This window comes from Phyllostomus hastatus, unplaced genomic scaffold, assembly GCF_019186645.2.
Source record: "Phyllostomus hastatus isolate PE091 unplaced genomic scaffold, TTU_PhHast_1.1 phas_scaffold_755, whole genome shotgun sequence".
In the NCBI taxonomy this organism is placed as follows: Eukaryota; Metazoa; Chordata; class Mammalia; order Chiroptera; family Phyllostomidae; genus Phyllostomus; species Phyllostomus hastatus.
The window spans coordinates 1,439,375-1,445,792 of NW_025334039.1; positions in this window are offsets into that span (position 1 = coordinate 1,439,375).

The following is a 6,418-nucleotide window of genomic DNA, read 5'->3' on the forward strand; positions in this document are numbered from 1 at the left end:
ATCTATCTGCAAAACCTTTCCCTTTATAATTCACTTGTTGCTTCCTCTCTTTACAAAAAATAATTTAAAACTTGCCCTTTAAAAAAAAGCATCCCTAGAGCAGAGGTGGTGCTTAAGCATTTAGATGTCAGAGGCTCTCTCGATTGGCAGAGCTATCCAAGGCTGAGATGTCAACTAAGAGAGTTAGAAAGTGGGGTGTTCTGGGCTGTCACATCCAGTTGGGCAAGTACGCACCAGGGTACCCAGAATAAGGAGCGTCATTGAACAAAGCACCATGAGGGCACATGGCCGTCCTGAGTCCAAACACCTGACAGTGTTTGGAGCATTATGTCCAAGAGACGAGGAGCACTGTGGGAGGGCACGGACCTTATTCAGGAGAAGAGAGATTCAGGTGAGAAGAGACCGGTATTCTTAGAGGAGAGCCTCCTAACAAGTCCTCCTGAAAAGACAATTTTTATGATATTTCATTTTCAATCCTGTTTGGGGTTGAGGGTCTCTCAGCATCTCCTCTAGTGACATGTCAGCTTTTGTGTTTCCCTGACCTCTCTGAGGGTTAGGGTCATAGGCCGAGAGTGGACACTCAGAAGATGCTTGTTGAACTAACTGTACAACATTGTATAAGTAATAATGGAAGGTTTCAATGCAGAATTCTGAGCTCAGATTTTAATAATACAAGGTCAGAGTGGATACAAAAAATAACTACTTTTTATTGAGAGTGCTGTATGAATTATATTATTTAATCCTCACAACACTGTCTACAAGGTAGATAATGTTATTACCTCTCTTTTACAAGTCATAACAATACTATACATATACACATAGTATTTAATATGTGACAGGAACTGTTCTGAGCACTTGTAGTTATACTAACTAATTAAATGCTCTTAACACACCTTTGAGGTTTGTATTATCATTATCCCACGTTACTGATAGCAAAATTAAGTTGTAGGTCACAAATTTCATAAATAACAGAGCTTGGAATGTCTCCGATTCCAGGGCTAATGTGATTAACCAATAAGTTATATTGCCTTCCCAGGTTCTCTGGCCAAAATACTAAACATTCTCAACTCTAACATCCATTCTGAACTCTCAAATCCAAAAGAGTTTGTGTTCTTCAGAGAGGGGAGAATAACAAAAAATGGGAAAGTGAATCTTTGAATGTGTTTAATCCCAGTGAAGCATTGATGGGAGGGAAAGAAAACCAAAAGTTCAGAAATGTTATTTGAAAGCCTGATTGCACCCTTTCAACGATCGGATAGGTGTTGCCACCCTCACAGCAAGTGGCTCAAGTATAGATTTCCCATTTGGTCATTAACACCCATTATCTCACTCCGCCCAACACACTTGCCAAATTTACTTTTAACGGCTCTCAGCACTGAGACAGAAGGGGGGCAGGATAATGAGTCTGCACAATGTATAATTATTATAAATGAGCAGAGATAAACTACACCTGTCAAAATAAATGATCAGCATCCTACATCGCTGGGTTCTCCACGTACTGTTTTGTAAACTTGAGTTACTCACCCTTGCTAATTTCTCCTACTGCTGTTCCCAAGACTTTGTCCCCCCCCCATCTGAGCCCCTACCGTTAGCTCAGAAGGTGCTTATCACCCCCAAATTCTTCTGAGGATTAAAGAAAAGCTTGAAGTAAATCGTTCCTGCAGGGTATGAATTGCTAAATAGCTAGCATTCCCTGAAAGGATGTCAGACATGGACTGGCTCATTGTGGCTCCTGTCTATCAACACTCAGCCTTTCAATAAAAGCCCCTTTGTGTGCATTTCCTAAGGTTCTGCCGAAGTGACAAAAAGACAATGGCCACGCCGCATAGAAGTCAAGCTCATTTTACGTGTGACTGTATTTAAGGAATGTTCAGACGACAGTATTTTGGATGCAGAAACACTTATTTTCAGTCTCCAAAGTTCGGATCCAACAAACAGAACTATTGATCAGTTCCAAGTCTCGGCATCTACGTCAGTGTAAAATAATCGCCTATGTGGCTTTTAATGCTAAAACACTTAAGTCTTTTTCTTGTGACTTTTTTTTTCCCTACTATGGGGTCTACTGGTCAGGTTTCTCAGGATGTGAGCAACAGAAATGAGAAAGGCGGTTTTGTTAGAAGGACAATGGGGTCACTCAGCAAATCAGAGCTACAATTGAAGAACCAAACAGGAAGCCAGGGCCCCTTTCAACAGGAGCATGTCAGGACAGTACTTTCTAGAGGACTGAATCAGTCATTTCATAATCCTCACCTAAAGATGTGTTTTGTTTTGTTTTGTTTATTTTAGAGAGAGAGGAAGAGAGGAACATTGATCACTTGCCTCCTGTACATGCCTTGACAGGGGATTGAACCTGCAACCTAGGTATGTGCCCTGACCAGAGGTGGAACCTGCAACCTTTCGGTGTGTGGGATGACGCTCCCACCAGCTGAGCCACCTGGCCAGGGCACGTCATCGGTCATTTTTAGCACCACCCATTCCTTTGAGAGAGGATAGGATTGACCTTGAAAGAGCCAAGTGTCCAACTACGAGGGCGGGTGAGCAGGATACTGGGAAAAGCGATCCCATACCAAGAAGAAACAATAAGAAGAAAAACAAAAGCAAAAAAATGCAGCTCCCACATGATTTGGTTTGTCACCCCACACAAGCAATCCCAGCCTTCCAGAATTTAGCCCCTGTTCCAACCCACGCTCCAGGCCAAGACACAAGTCTGTTCTGCTTTGAGTTCTTGGGACGCAAACAGCTCTAAGCAAAGAAGGGCAAGGGGTGGTTGGTACATGCGGCTGTTCAGACCATGCTGAGTCCACGGATGTGCTCCTGGTTGGACCAGTCTGGAGATTCAGCGTCAGGAGAATATGGACCGGGTAGCGGGCCTCTATTTGCCAAACATCCCCGTAAAATGTCTTACTTTAAAATCTCTCTCACACCCCCTGAATCTACTGCTGATCCTATGGCTAGTTTCACCTTGGGGATGACTACATCTCAGGGTGATATCTGTAATCAAGCACCTGGCAAAGCTCCCCGCCACATGCACACCCTCAGGCTGATTCAGAGCCTGCGGTGCCAGGAATGAACGCTGTAGTTACTGCATCACGAGAGATGCTAAGGCCTGGGGGAGAGAAGACTGGGAGGCCACGATCTTGGCAGACTACACCCCCCCCCCACCACCACCCAGGGGTCTCGGCACAGCAGCTGCTCACTGACCACTGTGGCTTATGTCAGGGTCTTAACAATCTGCATGGCTGTGCTGGCGTGTCTCTGATATCAGCCCCATCTACAGCATCTGGAAGACTTCAGCTTATGGGTCTCTGGGTTCTTGGAAAAGAACGTATCAAAGAGCAGTGGTAGTGATTGGGAATTCTGACTGAGGACAGAGACATAAAGGTCATTGAGAAAGGAGCTGCGAGAGAGAAAGATGCCGATACCTCCCAGCACTAACCGGAAGCTTCCTCCCCATCGCAGGGGAGGAGCCGCTCGGCCTCAGGGACCCCGCCCTCTTCCCCACAGCTGCCGCCTCTCCAGGCCACCTGGGGGCCAGCGTTCAGGAGCGCTCTGGGACCTCTAGTCTGGGGCTTGGCGTCAGAGCCCTCTGCGGCACGTCTGAATCGGAAGCCTTTGTCCTGTTGGGAAGTTGGACTCCAGTCCTCTTTTTGACCTATAGTCTCCGCGGAGCGACCCTGTATTGATTGATACACTACAGCCTCCCTTGCCCCTTGCAACCCGCTTCTGCTCCAATAATATGCCTGGTATTGCATTTCCAATCTATGGCTGGGCATCGCCTGCTGGGCGCCATTCCCCTGCCCTTCACGAACTTACCCTGGGGATTCTGAAATTACTCAAACACATGTCTTGTCCTTGAAGAACTAGTAATCCTACTCCTGAGCCCCACCTTGTGTGGGGCTGACTACCTGCTTGTGGACGCCTTTGAAGGAGAAAATCTCCTTGGATATCTGGGCATCACTGTGTCTAGAATTGCTGAAGCCTCACTCTGCCCATTTATTGGGAAACCTGAGTACTGAAGTGGCCACGGTGGATTGGAGAACTTGGTTATTAGGACTCGTCCTTCCTTGACCACGAGGAGATGCTCCACCCCCCATCCCCAAGTGAAATTAGTTTAACACTCTAGCCCCTCTCGCCTTCCCTGGTCTAATTAGGTAGCCAGGCACCTCTAGCCACAACCGCATGGAGAGCATCCTTAAGTTTCTCCATTTCTGGTCCATCATCATAGGGACTTGTGAATTCCCTGTTCCTTGGGAACCTCAAGGCCAAGGGCTGTATTAGTCTGTATGAAATGTGATTGTTCAGCTTTCCCCAAAGCCTCCGCTTTAATATAAATAGTACAGCATTAGCCTACAGAGGTCACCATAAAAAAATCATCACCAAAAATAGGTTAATTCAGAAGATACCTGATTTTGAAATGTCCTACTTTGTTACCCTAAATTTCAGACTTTGCTATACCTATGTCTGACCTCTATATAGCTCTCATAGTGTATAAAGGATGTAGGAAATTTCCTTTTGGGGAGAAAATAACCCCCAGACGACAAAACATCATGGGCGAGTATCATGCAAATTTTCGTTTTATTCCAAAGGCAACCAGGACACCTAGGTGGTGACAACGGAGCAGGCACTCAATTGTCTTTCTTTGTTGATCCTGCAGTGAGGTGAAACCTGCGAAAGTAAGCGGGCAACAGCGTTGCATGCAGGGTCGGCTGCATGAAAGCCTCTTGTCAATGTTCCACTTCCAGGAGCAAACGGCCATTGGCATTCAGCCCTGCGAGAGCCCGTCCCCCTCATTCGTCAACCCGGATCTCAAATAACCAGGGTCCCCCGGCTCTGACCCTCTTTCCAAGGTCTACCCAGCACGTTGTATTTCAACCTGGTCTCGATACTCCAGGCTTCCAACCCTATCATTCTTTTTCTTAGTTCATCTTGAAGGCCTAATGTTCAGTCCCTCTTACTAAACTCTGACCTTGGCTGGCATTTAGAAGCCATATCTAGCTACTTTGCCTTTGGATGCTCTGGGTAAATACCTTTTCCCAACCCATTCTGGCCTCTGGTGCTGGGATGGCAACTCCACACAAGAAGAGGATTGATAGCCAAGCATAGTCGTTCTCTCGAATAAAGCAACATTTGTCTTTCCCATAAAGACTGGCAATGGCACAAGGCCATTCCCTTCCAAAGAAGCTATGAAGTCTATTGCTTTTGTTTCCGTCTGAGGTTTCTTGAGGTTTTGCGGGAAAAATGTAAACACATACACACACAGAATGAAAACCTCCAAAGAGCGGGTCTGCTTCCTAACCGGTGAATTGGGAAGGTGTGTTGCTTGCCTCAGCGAGAGCAGCAGGGCCCACCAGCTGGAGCTTCTGGCCCGGTCCCTGGCTGTGGAAGCCATCTCTACAAAAGATCCTCACCACTCCGGGCTATTGGGTACATTAGAGTAATTAGCTGGCAGTTTATGTGATTAATAAGGAAGCTTTGAAACAGATTCCACCCCCACTACCCTGTCCCCTGGTCAACATTTCAGGGCTTAACTGTGCTTTCAGAGCCTTATAGGGAGAGTTGAGAGAGGGTGTGGAACTCAAAATAAAACTGAGGCCTATGTGGAAAATTTTCTGAAAACATCCCCTTGTGCACCTGCGTGCTGGGCAAGAAAGTCTGTTGGGAGGAATGTTTGAAAAGGTGAAGTGACTCCTAGGCTTGACGTGCTGCTCCTAGAGTTGGTTATAAAAGCAAGGAAGCAAAAATGTATTTTTGTTTCATTATTGTTTTAAAAAAAGATTTTATTTATTTATTTTTAGAGAAAGGGGAAGGGAGGGAGAAAGAAAAGGAGAAGAACATCAATGTGTGGTTGCCTCTCATACACCCCCTACTGGGGACCTGGCCAGCCACCCAGGCATGTGCCCTGACTGGGAATCCAACTGGTGACCCTTTGATTCACAGGCCGGTGCTCAATTCACTGAGCCACACCAGCCAGGGCTTGTTTTATTCTTTAGAAAATGTAAATGTTATACACTCCGGTCTCCCTCTTTCAAGCTCCATCAAGGTATGTTTTAACAGCTTTAAAAGCTCTGGAATCTGAATTCTAGACCTGACTCTGGCCTCAACACATCATGTGACACAGAATCTACTCATTCATTCAATTGCCAATATTTACTGAGCAGTTATTACGTGCCAGACAGTATACTGGGCATCAAGAATACTTAAGTAAGTACAGCAGACATCATGCCTACCATGAAATGAGAACTGGCTCCAGCAAGATGGAGGCCAAGGGTAACTTTTAGCAAGAGTCATTTTCCAAGAAGAGCTTGCATCAGAAGCTTTCCTGGAAGGCCGAAGAATGACTGGTGGGAGAGGAGTTGGAGACAACAAGGGCTAGAAAGTGTTTCTAGGCTTTTCAAGAAGCCAACGTATCTCCATTGCT